Below are 16,061 nucleotides of genomic sequence, written 5' to 3'. Positions count from 1 at the left end.
AAGATGCATTGGCAGGTAGGTTCTTTACATTTAGTCCAGCAAGACAGGGGTTCATAGATCCAGGCATTGCCCCTCAAGTGAAAGGAAAATACTTAGGTTCACTTAAACAAAACCACACACACACACACACACACACACACAAGAAAACCTCAAAATAGAGCAGTACATCCTGCTCATAAGAATGAAGTTCTAGGAAGTTCCAGAAACAATGGGTACACTTAACAGTTTCCTAACATTTTCATAGTTGTTGATAAAACGAGGCTTAGCAGGGGGCCTGGGTGGCTCATTTGTTTGGATGACTGACTTTGGCTCAGGTCATGAACTCACAGTTCGTGAGTTGGAGCTCCATGTCAGGCTCTGTGCTGACAGCTCAGAGCCTGAAGCCTACTTCAGATTCTTGTCTCCCCCCTCTCTATCCCTCCCCTGCTCACACTGTGTATCACTCTGTGTCTCTCTGTCTCTCAATAATAAATAAACGTTAAAATTTTTTTTTAAAAACTAGGTTTAGCATACCTTGATGTCTTCTTTTTCAAGTTGGGGTTAAAAAAAAAGTCTTCTCTCAAACTAGGGACAAAATAGCAAATATAAAGGTTGTTCCCTGGATACCAGGCTTCTCTGGCATGTATGAATTATTTAACTTGAAACATTAAAATGAATGGTTTTTGAAAGAAACAAGGCCGAGTTAAAAAAAAAAAAAAAAAAAAGGAATGATTCGACTTCATGCCATATGCAAAATCAATCCCAGGGTGGATTGTGGAATTAAATGTGAGAGGTAAAACAATAAAGCTCTAGAACATAATGTAGGAAACTGTCTTGATGACTCTTGAGATAGACAAATATTGCTCAAACAGGACACACAAAAAGCACTGATCTTAAAGGAAAGACTGATAATCTGGGCTGCATTACAATTAAGAACTTCTGATCAACAAGAGGCACTATTAGGGGAAAGATTAAAGAGGCAAGCCACAGAATGAGAAAAGATATTTGTGATTACATATATTCAACAGAAGACTTGTGTCCAGAATATATAAAGAATTCCCACAAATCAATAAGAAGAAGACAGATAAGCCTACTTTTAAAAAAGAGGTAAAGGTCTTGAACAGATGCTTCATCAAAAAGGACACACAAATTGGGGCACCTGGGTGGCTCAGTCGGTTGAGCATCTAACTTCAGCTCAGGTCATGATCTCACAGTCTGTGAGTTTGAGCCCCCCATCGGGCTCTGTGCTGACAGTGCTGAGCCTTGAGCCTGCTTCAGATTCTGTGTCTTCCTCTCTCTCTGCTCCCACCCCCCACCCCACTCATGCTCTGTCTCTCTCTCTCTCTGTCAAAAATAAATAAACATTAAAAAAAATTTTTTTAAAAAGGACACACAAATGTCCAATAAACACATGAAAAGGTAGTCAACCTTATTGCTCATCATAAAAATGCAGATTACAACTTCAATGAGATCCCAAATTACATCCACCAACATAGGTAACACTAAAAAGACAAACTATATCAACAGTTGGTACAAATGTAAAATAATCTGAACACTGCTGGCAAGAATGTAAACTAGTACAACCACTTTGGAAACTTCTCTGGCAGTATCTACTGAATTTGAACACGTGCAAACTTTACGATTCAGCAACTCTATTTGGGTTTGCATTACAAATGTTCACCAGAGGAGCCTGGGTGGCTCCGTCTGTTTAGCCTTGGACTCTAGGTTTTTTCTCAGGCCATGATGTCACAGATTCACAGGTTTGAGCCCCATCAGGCTCCACACTGACAGTACAGAGCCTGCTTGGGGTTCTCTGTCTTCCTCTCTCTCTGCCCCTCCCCCACTCATGTGGTCTCTGTCTCTCTCAAAATAAATAAACTTAAAAAAAAAGCCAATGTGCACCAAAAAACATGTGCAGAAATGCTCATAGAAGCGTTCATTGAGTTAATAATAAATATTATTCATTATAGCTCCAAACTGAAAACGAACCAAATATGCACCAACAACAGAATGGATACATTGTTTGAATATCATACAATGGAATGCGACACAGGAAGGAAGAGGAAAAAGCTACCATTATCATGACATGCAAGAATCTCTCAAACATGACTTTGAACAAAAGAAACCAAAAGCAAAAGAGTACATACAAGATAATTCTATTCACATAAAGTTCAAAAACAGGCAAATTTTCTTTTATGGCAGTAGATATAAGATCATGATTACATTTTGGAGATGGGTAGTGACTGGGAGGAGCAAGTGACAGCTTCTTGGGTATTGATAATACTCTATTTTAAGATCTGAATTGGATCACATAGGAATGTTCATTTTGTGAAAATTCATTGAGCTGCAAGTTTAGGATTTGTGCACTCTTCTGTAGTAGTTACACTTCAGTCAAAAATGTATCCAAAATTGGGGGTGCCTGGGTGGCTCTTTGGGTTAAGCATCCAACTTCGGCTCAGGTCATGATCTGACGACCAGCTCTGTGCTGCCCTGCGACCAGCTCTGTGCTGAAAATGCAGAAGCCTGCTTGGGATTATCTCTCTACCTCTCTCTCTCTTTTTTTCTCTCTCTCTCTCCCTCTCTCTGCCCCTTCCCCACTTGGGCTCTCTCTCTCCCTCTGTCTCAAAATAAATAAATAAACTTAAAAAAAATTACCTAAAGTTTTCTGGACAACAGCATGAATGTGTGTGTCTACCTATATCTCCAGAATTATGAAAGAATAAATTTGTTTCATTTTAGATCAAATAAATCAATAAAATGTAGCCAACCTTCATTCCTCCACACAATGTAATGATGAAAATTCCACCAATGTAATATGTTTCATATTTAGTTTCACTCAGTTCTCATATCAATATTGTCTGAGGCTCAACTTACTTTCTTATATTTGTAATACCTGTAACCAAAAATAAATATTTTCTAATAGAAAATTTATCTAAATTTAAATAAGGGAATCTTACTCCATATACTAGAGCTAAAAGAATAAGATGGAATTCCAAGGTCGAGCAGATAGACTTAGAAACTGGCAGCAAACCCCCTGCATCAGTGCCTGGAGGCCCCTGGAGGACAGCTTCGCTTGGACAAAGCACACGGGGCCCACACATAGATGGTGTCTGTTGAGGCAGAGCACTTACAGCCATTGTTTTCCTCATATGCATGGCGTAGGGCTGAACTGATGCCAGGGGCTGATCTCAGCTGTGGTCCCCAAGGACTGCATCCAGAATGCACTGAAGGATTGGACCAGATCACAGATCCGTGAGGTCACAGTCCCCGCTCTGCCGCTGACCTCACCAGCAGCATTTTTCAGAGCACTCATCATTGTTTGCTGGGAGTTTAAAGAGAAAGAATGCATCGCTATGCTAGTCAAACATCTCATGCATTCACTCATCCACTCATTTATTCATTCACCAAATATTTGTTGAGTATCTATATGTTCAAGGCATTCTGCTTGGTTGTCTACAGTAGAAAGCAGCTCTAGGCTCCATGGAGATCATCTTATTTTCTAAGGACCTCCAAGTTTACCTTGTAGGGAGGATATAGGATATGGATATCCTCTGGAAGGAAGTGGTGAGACAGGGACAAAAAGTAGATTTCTGCATCTTTCCCACTGGTGTTCTATTTCCCTCCCTCACTGCTGCCTCATGTCTGCTTCCAGAAGGTTCCATCCAGGATGAGAAGTAAGCAAGAGGAGCAGAGAGCAGAGGAGGCTTAATTTCAGCCTTCATTTAGATTATTGGAACTGTCCTCTTATTTAGGGTAATAGACTGCCTTCGGATTAGCTACAGGTAAGTCATTTCTCCAAACCAGCTCTCTCCTGGGAAAGAAACTGTAGCTGTCACAGTTAGTTGTTTGTTCAGTATCTGTTGCCTTCACTCACATGTCCTCCTTCAGAGCAGAATCCCGATATCTATCCTTGTCCATGCATGTTTCAGGGGAGCCCCCAGGTACAACTTGGGCCCTCGTCCAGAGGGGAGATCCTGAGAGGTCTAACCAAAAGCAGCTTTCCCCAATCCCCTTTCTCTCAGTGGCTGCTTAAGGCTGGGTTTGTTAGGTGGTTAGTATGAGACCTGAGGGGACTCTGCTGGGGGCTTCTGGGGAACTTTGCTCTCTTATACAGAGATTATTTGTGGATCTGTGAGGCCTGGGCTGCTGTGGCCCATCTTGCCACCAGCCTGGGGAGGAAGCCAACATTGGGGGTGGATGCGCAGAAAGAATGTGGTCCACTTTGGCATGGTGCAGCCATTGAATTAACCAGCTCTGAAGACCTACTCTGAGCCCCTTGTGATGGGAAGGAATACATTTCCATTTTACTTAAGCCTATTTGGGACAAGACTTTTCCACTAGTTATAGGACTAAGGAATCCTGATTGATGCAGATACTCCACGATCATGGTTAGAAATCTCCTTGTATAATTATTTAGTGAAATGAAATCGGGACAGAAGTGAAATTGAAGCTCCACAAAATCTGCTTTGGGCCATTGACCCACTAATTTATCTGTTGGCATTTGAAGTCAACAGAGAGGCACCACCACACCTCTGTTTAGAAGTGGGCCACACAATACATATACTTAAAGGACCAGGATTTGATTGGTCATTGTTTGAGTCACTTCCTGTTCATGAATCTTTTCTGCTCTGGAAGCAAATTTCCCAACTAGCTCTCTCTCCCTCCTTTAAAGCCTTTTTGAAAGGAAATTGAAATGAATCTCAACAGCTGTCAGAGCTTGGACCCGAGCCACAGGGCATCTTGGGGAAGCATTTAGTAATTTCCCCAACTGCAGCCAGAGGAATGGCTATTAGGGAATCTTCCTCAGCCCATCCTTAAACAAGGCTGGGAGCCCAGAGGCCCTATTTTTAACAACCTCCTCAGGTGATCCTGAAATAGGTGATCCAGGGACTTACTGATCTAACACGCCCCCGCCCCCGGACCAAGTCTGCTGATTCTCTGGAAGTAGCCTAGGGTAAAGGAAAAGGGAAGCGTTTGAAGTCAGGGCTCTGTGATTCCTAGCTGCCTGACCCTGCCTAACTGAATCTATTTTTTCATATGTAAAATAGGGCTAACAATACTTGGTTCCTCCACTGACTGTCCTGAGGAAGAAATACTGAATGAAAAGTCCACATTCACACTTGGCCTCATCTGTTCTGTTTACTGTTGTCCTTGATTCTGTAGGCTCTTCAGGACCAGGGCTCCAACCCCTCACCCGCAGGACACAGGCTGTGCCAGCATCTGACCTCTGAGAAAGGGGGGGTCCAGGCCTTCAGTAATAAATCCATGCAGCTGGCCTTTCTACCTTCCTGCACACCTTCTGTTTGGTGCTGCTGTTAAAGCAGCCCTAAGTGGTTTCTGAACCCTGCTCCCCCAAGCAGTTCCTAACAATTAAAGTGAGGGAAAGGGACTCTCCTGCTTAGACACTAGCCCACCATCCTCTTCCCTCCTTCATAGGAAAGATGAAGAGAAGGAAAAAAAAAAAAAAGGAGTGCAAGGAAATTGGCAAACACCAACCTCCAGGCAATTCTTCCTCCAACACACATTTACTGAGCACTTAACTATGCACCAGACACAGGACGATGTCTTCAAGGACAAGGACGATGTCTGGCCCCCACCACACTCCTCCACTCTTCAGCTTGTAGGAATGTATTGACAGCCAGAGTCTGGGGAAGAATGATGGAAGTTTCACTTGGCCTGGGTTTCCCCTTTTTCCTTCCCTTCCTGAGAACCTCTCTCTCCCAGCCTCCAGGCACAGGGCGCTGCCTCCTGAACTGGGGTCTTGTCCTGTCCTGTTCTTCCCGGAAGGATCTGGCCCTTCGGGAATGCTCAGAGTCAGTGGTACAAACCACACTTCTCAGCTACCACAGACTAGTGTTTCGCAAGCAGCAGCGTTGTGCTCCAAGGGGTGAGCTGCCTAAATATGAAGACAGAACTCATTGGAAGCTTGCAAATGCATCAGCCTTTCACGTATTCATTAGAGTCGATTCAGGGTTATTTCTACCTTAATGTCCCTGTCAAGCATTTGTGCTTCGTGCTGGTCTGACAAGGTCTTAGGGATAGCCCTGTGGATTTGCACAAGCTGCCACCTACTAGTTTTGCGGTGGGAGACGCCGTGGGTAGCTTCATGTTCCCTTTCCTCCAGTCTTCAAGAAGAGGGAAGAAAACCCCTTCTATCTTGGTGATAATTAATGTAGACAAGAAGGAGGCTGCTGGCCTTCAGCCCTCACCCAGGTCACCTCTATACTCAGCCTTTCCCCACTGGGGTGACCGCTGTCCTCACATCGCATGTCTACTTCATGAGGCAGGCATTGTCGAACCCACTGTATAGAGGAGACTTGCCAAATGAAAGCAGAGAGCTGTAATTAGGACTTCCACTCAAGTCCCACTCCTGCAGTGACTATGTTATTCATTGTCTATAAATCTTTGTTTGCCCTTATCACCTGGCTCAGGGCCTTGCACACAAACGATTCCCGATAAATGTCGATGGAGTGGAATGGGAGATCTGAGGGTGTTGAAGGAAAGCAAACTGGTCGTCTGAAGTAATTTAGACTTTGGTAGAACTTTCTGAACAGTATATTTACATTTTAAAAAGTGGGGGGGAGGGGACTAAAAGAAGTAACTTTATTTTTTTTTAATGTTTATTTATTTCTGAGACAGAGAGAGACAGAGCATGAGTGGGGGAGGAGCAGAGAGAGAGGGAGACACAGAATCCGAAGCAGGCTCCAGGTTCTGAGCCGTCAGCACAGAGCCTGATGTGGGGCTCAAACTCACAAACTGTGAGATCACGACCTGAGCCAAAGTCAGTCGCTCAACCGAGCCACCCAGGTGCCCCAAAAGAAGTAACTTTCAAAAGTGGGGGGGTGGGGAAATCTCTGCTGGGTAGAAAGTGGAGTTGTTGCCAGGAGCCCCTCCCCGCTCCCTGCCCTCCTTCCCTGACCCGGTGGCCCATGATGGGACTGGGACGGAGTGATATTTCTCCTGTGCCCTCACAGGACCCCAGAGGGAGCCCAGTGAGAGGTTTCCTAGGCTCTTTCTCTTCTCAGCTGTTCTCAGCAGAATATGTCCCCTGTTCTCATTTGGGCCGAATGTAAGACGCGAATCTCACTGCACACCTGAATTTTCCATCCTGTGCGAACTGTCAGAGCTGGGCGGTGACGGTGTGACAGTGACAGGCTCCTGCCCCATGGCCTCAGTGCGGCCACACCCACAGCCTCTTCCTGGAGTGCTTCTCCTTCCTGAGAGCAAGCTGGTTACCAAAGGTCACCACCTATCTTTAGTAGCTGTGACTTCAGCATGGGACACCTGCCAGCTATGTCTTCCTGCCCATCCTGCTTCTGTATGTCACCTGCCGGCTGGAGGCCAGGAGCCCTCCCCAAGTCAGTCTGCTTAGGATTTCCTCCTCAGTCAAAGTTAGTAACCAATTGATGGGTTTTGCCCAACCACACAGGGTGCAGAGGGAGGAAATGCCACCGGCAGGTTTCCCTGAAGACTCCAAGCACATACTCTTAAGCTTCCTCCAACCAGTGCATTGCTCACAGCTCTTTCCTCCTATTTCCTCAGAGCCACTCAGCAGGGTGAAGAAGGGCCCAGCCTTCCCTTCCTTTGTTCATTCATTTGTTCATTCATTCATTCATTCATCAGCCACAGCGTTGATTCATTCACTGCCAATTCCACGAGCATCGATTCCCTTCTTTTCCACAAACATTTAGGTCTGGCTCTTCGTTCCAGAATTTCCGCTGAGTCACCACTGTGAGCGTGCAGTGAGGGTGTCTGTTCAGTTCTCTAAATCTACTTCCCTGAGTTTGGCTTCCCGCTTTGGCCATTTGACCTTGACCTGATTGATTTCACAGAAGCCGGCTGGAACGAGGCAGGAAGCAGAAGGCTCTGAGGGGGAAGGTGGCTTAGCTTCAGAAGAGCTGCTCGGGGTCTGCGGCTGGAGCACGGTTGCCTCTGAAAGTCAGTCTTTTTCCTCTCCTGACATGGCTCAGGGCAGGACTGAGAGTGTGTGCCTGGCCCTGGGACCCCACCCAGGTGGGAGGCTAGCAGGTTACCAGGACTTCTGGCCAGAAGCAGGAGCGGCTGGTATGTGGCCTTCGGGCTTGGCTCTCACCCCTGCTGCTCCCTCACTCGGAATTCTCTCCTGGGTTTGAAGATCTGGGAGCAAAATGAGAAAACACATCATTCTGTTCTTCTGTTTCTCTTAGCGTAAGCATTCTTTTCCTCGGATTCTTTTTTGGGAGCAAAACAAAATTGAGAGGAGAGAAAGCCAAAAGCAGCAACACCCAGGGCTAAATTGTAGGCCTGAAAAAAACAAACAAACACAGAAGTATGAACAGCCATCTCTGGGATGGCTGTGTGACTGTAAGCAGGTTATTTAACTTCTCTGGGCCTTATGCTGCTCATGAGATCCAACAGTAAGAAATAGCTTTGTGTGTGTGTGTGTGTGTGTGTGTGTGTCCCATGATTGATATATAGTTTTCTGAGCCTGCTTACACTAACAATGTAAAGAGCCTTAAAGGTGCTCAACAATCCTGTCACACCATGCTGTGGGTAGTATTGTGAGATCACATTCAAGGAGCCAAGGTTGCTAATATTTTCTGTTTTTCCAGACAGTTAACAGGAAACACAGAGTTCTATTGTTAGGTGAACCTTCTCCTTTTCCAGTGAGGCAAATTCTCCAGGCACACGCCCAGCAGAAGGCATTGAGTCCCTGGCTTTGCCCTTTGAGACACCGGCACCCTTTGGGAAAGCTCCCAGAGTTGTTTTTCTCTCTGTTCCCAGCATGAGGAGAGAAGAGGTAGCTGGATTTTGTTACTCAGCAATCAACAAAAATGAGGCAAATGAGAGAGTCTTCCAAAAAAAAAATAACTCCCATTTTCCAGGAAGAGACATTATGTGAAACTTGCCTTTCGACTATCTACTTTCCATCTTAATTTATGTACCATGAATACGAAATAGCCAAGGCAAGTGTAAGCAGGAGAAGAAGGACAAATGGAGGAGGCTCAAACATTAGAAAATGCAGATCATATACCCTGTACTAAGTGAAATTTATGACTGAATGCCTGCGTGCAGGGCAGCGTATGGTAAATACGTATCTTGCCAAGAAGCTCGTGTCTTACAGATGTTATTTCATTCTTCACAGATCAGTGTGTTCTTAGTTGACGGTGGGGATGCAGAGGGGAGCACATGACAGTCCCCTGCGAGATTCTCAAACCTCACACACCAGTCGTCCTTGTTTTCCCCACCCTTTTGCAGAAATTTTGGTGCCCTCCTATTTGAGAAGCGTTGTGCTTTTCAGGGACATTCTCCCAAAGATAACCCATGATACTTTCATCCTATTCATGCATTACAGCACAGAAAAGTGATACTCTGCCACTTCCCACCAATCAGTGATACAGCCTTAGCTCTAACCCCGGGCTCACCAGTCTTTATGAATTTGAGTCTTTTCATTTAATTAAAAGAAATCATTTAAGCTTACAAGGAACATTAAGTCATTGGTAACCATGGGAGACTGTGAGGTCATGGATAATTGATATCCACTGATAATCCCCAAACCTCAGTTGGATCAGTGATTTCAACTCCCCCTCCAAATAAGCTTTTACTGGAGCTGCTAATAATGTCACTATTTTGGCTGGTTTGTGCCCTATCTCTTATCCTTGCCTCAGTCCATCTCCCAGTGGAAGAGCTAAGGATTGAAAAGGCCCATGGGCAGATAGCCGGTGAAGGAAGTAGCTGCAATATCCCACAGCATAGAATAATTGAGTTGCTATGTACGTGTGTCCCATTTCAAGTACAACTAACACCAAAACTCCAAATCTTAAAACCTACAAATACGTGCATGAGGACTACAAACAATATGTGTATCACTAACAGATGTTTGCTTCATAAACAGACTCACCATGAGCTTCTTAAGCCCATGGTTATTAACTTCTATAGGTTCTCAGACTTTTCTGAGAAATTAAAGAAATCTATGCACCCTTTCCCCATAAAATTGTATTCACACATATATGCACAAAATTTCACTTAGAGTGTTGGGGTTTTCACAGAACTGCTAAGCAGCTTGTACATACAATGCAATCTATTGAGCTTAATGTGAAGAATAAATAGACATACTCACTTCCTTCTAAGCTTACAATCTATAAGAAAGAAGACTGTACCAGGGTGCCTGGGTGGCTCAGTTGGTGAAGTGTCTGACTCTTAATTTCGGCTCAGGTCATGATCTCACAGTAAATGAGTTCAAGCTCTGCATCCAGCTCTGTGCTGAGAGCATGAAGCCTGCTTGGGACCCTCTCTCTCCCTTTCTTTCTGCCCCTCTCCTGCTCATGCTCTCTTTCTCAAAATAAATAAATAAACTTAAAAAAAGAAAGACTGCACCATATAAAACTGACTGTATTAAGGGTTATAATAAAAGATATACAGTGCATCAATAAAAATGTTTAGATAATCAACTAACATATTTTATCACATAGGATGGACACGTATTGACCAGATCTGTTCGTGTTGTCTCAAAGACTGTACTCTAATATCCTTATAAAACTTACTTCAAAAATATATATGTATTGTTAATACCCAAAATCTATTGGGAACTTCTGCTTAGCTGCATAAGAGGGCAGAGTAAAGATCAATTATTTCTGACAAGAACAGGGTTGTCAAAAATGACATCACAGAGAAGGTGACATTTAAATGGAGCCCTGAGTGTGACTTGAAAAGAATTTTAATAGGTGAGAAGACACAACATTAATGTGTTAGGAATTGTGACCAATGGAAGGTGAACAAGCAATAAATATTCTACCTCTCTGGAATTGAAAGTCATTGGCATTTATCAAAATTTAGAAGCGCATCAAATGAATAGGTGATAGGTCTGTTTGAAAGCTGTCTTCTCCTGCCTTCACTCATATTCTCATAATTTTATCTACAGAAATGCATTCCCTTCTCAAAAGGGGTCTTTGCAAAATCCATCTGAAATGTTTTGTTGGCTGTCCAGACCTTGGGCAGTTATGGCCTCTGCCTATATCAGGAGATTGAAATGGAAGGTCAGGGCAACATGAGGGCACATGTACCTACTTCCAAATCCTGACCCGGCCCAGGAAGAGAAGGTTGTGATGTAGCCAAAGAAAATGAAGTTACAGAGGGACATGACTCCTAGGTCAGGAGGGCCAAAGAAGAAGAATTTCACTTTGCAAAAGTGGGTCCTAGGCAATCTCAGCCTTTATAGTGCTTCACACAGAATAGCCTTGCAAAAAAATTATTTCTTGAGTAAGTGAAAATTCTATTCGCAAAGAATTCCCAAAGTTAAACTCCTTACCCTTTCCTTAAGAATGGGAACTGGAGTTACTTGGTCATCTGTTTTTGTTTTTGTTTTTATCAAAATTCTGTTATGAATATCTAGACCAGGTGTTTTAAAAAATTAGATCTGTTTAAAATTAGAACTGTTTCTGTTTAAAAAAAAAATCTTATATAAGACTCCTGTAAAAAGAGGAAGCTACTCTGGTTACAGCAGAAGAGCTCAGCAGGAGTGGGAAGGGGAAGTAGGGCCCACTACTCAGCCCTCCTCCAACATGTGAGCCATGGACCAGCAGCACAAGCCTCACCCAGGGGCTGGTGAGAAATGCAGCATTTCGGGCTTCACCCCAGATCTACTGAGTCAGAATCTGCATTTTGGTAAGATCCCATGTGATTCAAATGCACATAAAAGTTTGTTAAGCTCTGCTCTAAGGAAACTTCAGCCTTGTGTTGTACAATGTTTATCAATGAAAAAGATGGACTGGAGGTTAAGGTTATTTTCATTTTGAGATGGAAATAAATTATAGGTGGTATTACTTCCTGGAAATTTAGGAAGGAGGGAGGTACCCCATGATAGATCATCTTCTGCCAAAGATAGAGGCAGGTCAAGTCCCTCTGAGTACCCTCAGGCCCGGCAGACTTGGCAGGAATCATGGTACTTTGTCTTTGGTGCTTAAGTTCTGCTTCTGGGAATTTTCCTTGGGGTCCCATCCTCCCCACTGAGATCACTGAAATCATACACATATATGGTGTAGCATTCTGGGCATGATAGGATATCCCCTCTGAAATGAAATACAAGTTTTGTGCTTTGCACCCCAACCTTGAATTAAGAAGTGCAAAGCTTGGTGAGTATCTTTCTATTATGAAGATAACTGATTCCAAATATAGTTGTACTACTCCAACCCATGTAGTGGGTAATCACAAGGTTGCCAGTTTTGCATGGGTCCCAAAGCAAGAGAAGTTTTTTTGTTTGTTTGTTTGTTTTCCCAGCTGGTTAATGCTACAGTACAAAAAGCTGTGTCACTTGGGATTTATGATATAGTACCTCAAAATGTCTGCAATAGAACACTGCTGTATAGAGCTTATAGCAAGACCTGGTGGAGGAAATATCACAGGTCCTCTGAGTTTGGAATAAATCCATGTCTGTCCCTTTGAGAAGAAGCTTTTGGCTTGCTGCTAGTACCTTTTAGAACTGAATGCACATGAAACTTGAGTTGTGCATCATGAACTTCTTTTGACCTATGAATCCACCAGTTAGTCATATCCAAAAGTACTTCATCATCAGTAGCTGTGAAATATCCAAAGTGGACCTGAGCCAGTCCTGAAAGTATAATTTGCATTCACAAGTGGCATCTTGTCCCATGGCATCCAGTCCTGCAGTATCATCAGCTGTCTTTCAACCTACACCTATGGCCTCATGTGATATAACAGGACCAGATGACTGAGGAAGAAAACTTGACATCAGTCTACAGATAGTTCTGCATGATGTGTGGATTCTGGTCAGAGGAGGACCACTACAGCATTACATCCCCAATTAGAGATGACCCTGAAGCACGATGGGGAAGAGAAATTGTCTCAAGGGCAGAATTTTGAGTGGTGCATCTGACTTGCATTTTACCTGGAAGGAAAGGTGGCTGGATATCCGTATCTACACTAATTTGTAGGCAGCGTCTGGATGCTTAGCCAGATGGTCAGGACATGGAAAGCTCAAAATAAGAGAATTACTGACAAGGAGGTTTGGGATAAATACTTGTGGCTGGAACTTTCAGAAAAGTCCCAGAGCATGGAGACTCTTGCCTCATGATATTCACCAAAAGACCCCTCAGCAGAGGTAGGTAGCATGGCCCAGTCTGTGGATGCCATTCAGTTTCTTTCTCCAGTCACCTACACCTGGGAGGAGCAGTCATTCACCTGGTGAAAGCTGATAGTATTAGACTCCTTTCATGATGGAGAAGGCAGTGTTTCTTCCTCATGAGAGTAGATGCTTTCAAAATATGAACTTCTTTTTCAACCTTTCTTTACTTCTTCTAAAGACATCATCAATGGGCTTACTGAATTATGTTTCATCTGGTATTCTACTCAACTTTGCTTCTGACCAAGAAATTTCATTTTACACCAAAAGGAGAGAGCCCATGGCTTAGCCCAAGGAGCAAACTGGTTTTACTATGTTGCTCAGCCCCAAGAAGCAGCCAGTCCTAAAGAATGTAGAATGGTCTATGGAAGAGTCACAGCACCAGGTGAGAGACAACACTCTGTGAGTCTTCATTGCTACCCCAAAGGAGGTTGGATATGTCTTGAACCAGTGATTAATAGATCCAGAATACAGTAAGTGGGACAACAAACCTCACTATTAATCTTAAAGATCATTTGCAACAATCATATAAATCCACCAGATCTCAGATCCCTCATACATAAGGATTTCCATCAATGTATAGGGAAAGAATCCCAATAAACTGAAGCTCTGAAGGCAAAAAAAAAAAAAAAAAGAAAAGAAAAATAGAATGGGTAGGAGAGGAATTTATACATAGAAACTATGGACTTCTGGCCAATAATACTGTAATAACTCCTTTTGTGTTTTGTTTCTCTGTTAGGTATGAACTAACCAACTAGTATGAATACTAACCAATTTTCCTTTTCTCCTCACTCTTTCCTCTGCTACTTTACATAGAGTATATCATCACTTGTTAACTGTTGTATTTTGATGTTTGGGTTTGAGAAACTAAAATAAAATTGGAACTGAACTGGAGGAGAGAACACTGCCAGATATCAAAGGCTATTAGGAGACGAGTTGGGGTCTCTTCTCTTCAGGAAAAGATGAACATGTTTGTACATGAATAGTTGCATTATGTGAGGGAAGCATGTTACTACTCTTGCTGGTGAGAAGTTCACCACAGAGGAATGGTGTATGTGGATGCTGAGTTGCCTGACAGTAGGACTATAATAGATCCCGTGGACCAGCTCTCAGCATCCATTCCAGTTTCCCAGTGGTATGCCAACCCCCACCCCCCCACCCCTGCAAAGGCCACAGAGGTAAAAGTTGCATTTCACATATTGCATTGTCACTCAGATTTGTCAACTTGATACACTTGGGCCAGACTTGAACTGGAAACTGAGAGGAGTAGAAAGAGAGGCAGGTGTGAAAGATCATTTGGGATATGGATCTTGGCAAGGCTGTTACCAACAACCTGTTCTGGCAGCTCCCTTCAGTTCTTCTGATTGCTGCAGAGGCCAGCGTTCTGATCCTTTGCCTTCTGTTCCAGTGGCAAAGCTTCCAGTCATAGCAGAAGCTACAAATATGAGTTTGAGGACCAAGAATTGTTGAGACTTCCACATAGGCAGCTAACATCTAAGTCCTGGTATCAGATCCTTTTCTGCTTAAGCTAGCTAGCTGATGCTCTAGGAGGGGTCAATGTTGATGACAGAAGCTCTAGAAACATAAAAACTGATTTCTATTCATTTAGACACCCTGGAGTACTTATGGACACTTATACTGAGAAATAAAGAGAGTATACCAATTGTATAAGCCTATTATGTAAAGGGTATTTTTCAAAAGGCTTTGGAAAATGCATTGGTCTAGTGAGTCATTAGGACCCTTCACCTCTGAAAACGATTAGGGCTGAAAACACACATTGTATTTGTATTTAACAATGTGAAATCAGTACAAATATAAATGTGCTCTCATGGCTGAGAGGCAGCATTCCCAGTGGTTTGGTGGACTAGAGCAGGTGACCTGGGTTCAAAGAGTGTGTCTCCTGCTTGCCAATTATGGGATGTTAAACAAGTCACCTACCCTCCCTGGGCTTTATTTTTTGATTCTGTAAATTGGGAATAATTATAGTACCAGGATCACAGGGGTGTTACAAAGATGAACTGAATTTGTATATGTAAAATGCTTGAAGCAGTGTCTGTGGACTAGTAAATACTCCACATGTTTGCTGTTATTATTGTTATTATTATTTGACATTAACATATTGGCTTCTGGACTTTATGGTGAAAGGAAGATGCAGAAAATATGAGGACAGAAATAAAAAGATATAATGCGCTTTGTTGGAGACAATATAATATTTTTAGGTCTCAAATGTCCCCTAGAGATAATCCCTTATAGGAGTACCTGATGTTGTGTTGCCAGCCCACAAGGCTGATGTGCCTATGGGAATCCCATTTCATGGAGAATTTGTTATTTCCACAACATGCTGCTTCAACCAGGAAGTTCTCTGCCCAAGAACCAGCACACCTGTGGGTAAGGTCTGCCTCTACCACTGCTACTTACTCACTGTGAGTTTAGTGCCCATGACTTTAGTTCTATTCTCTGCTGAGCGAACCTATTAGCTGGAAATAGTAAACCCTTCCTAACCACCTCCCAGGGATATCATCAGGCTGGATATAATTATGGGTATGAACATCTTCTGTGCGACTTTAAAGGACATGTGAGAATAAAGGGCATCCCGATGGTCATGGCCATTGGTCAATGCTGGTCCATGTCTGCACTGTCTAATATAGTAGGTACCAGCTTTATGTGGCTATTGAGCATTTACAATGTGGCTGGTATAACTGAGGCATTGAGTTTTATTTTTTTAAATGTTTATTTATTTTTGAGGGAGAGAGACCATGTGTGCAACTTGGGCGGGGCGGGGGGGGGGGGGCAGGGCAGACACAGATGGAGTGAGAGAGGGAGAGAGAGAGAATCCCAAGCAGGTTCCGTATTGCCAGTGTGGAGCCTGACACGGGACTCCAAATCACGAACCATGAAATCGTGACCTGAGCCGAAACCAAGAGTTGGACACTTAACCGAGTGAGCCACACAGGCACCCCACATT

The 16,061-nt window shown here is 43.4% G+C and overlaps 1 pseudogene; it reads left to right on the top strand.

Annotated features, from left to right (window-relative positions):
* The first annotated feature begins 5,521 nt into the window (after nucleotides 1-5,521).
* Nucleotides 5,522-16,061, top strand: part of LOC122490422 — a 57,425-nt pseudogene continuing 46,885 nt past the window's right edge.

Source organism: Prionailurus bengalensis, chromosome B2 (genome assembly GCF_016509475.1).
Source record: "Prionailurus bengalensis isolate Pbe53 chromosome B2, Fcat_Pben_1.1_paternal_pri, whole genome shotgun sequence".
In the NCBI taxonomy this organism is placed as follows: Eukaryota; Metazoa; Chordata; class Mammalia; order Carnivora; family Felidae; genus Prionailurus; species Prionailurus bengalensis.
Note: the sequence above shows the minus strand (reverse complement) of the source record. Positions and strands in the feature narration are given on the sequence as shown.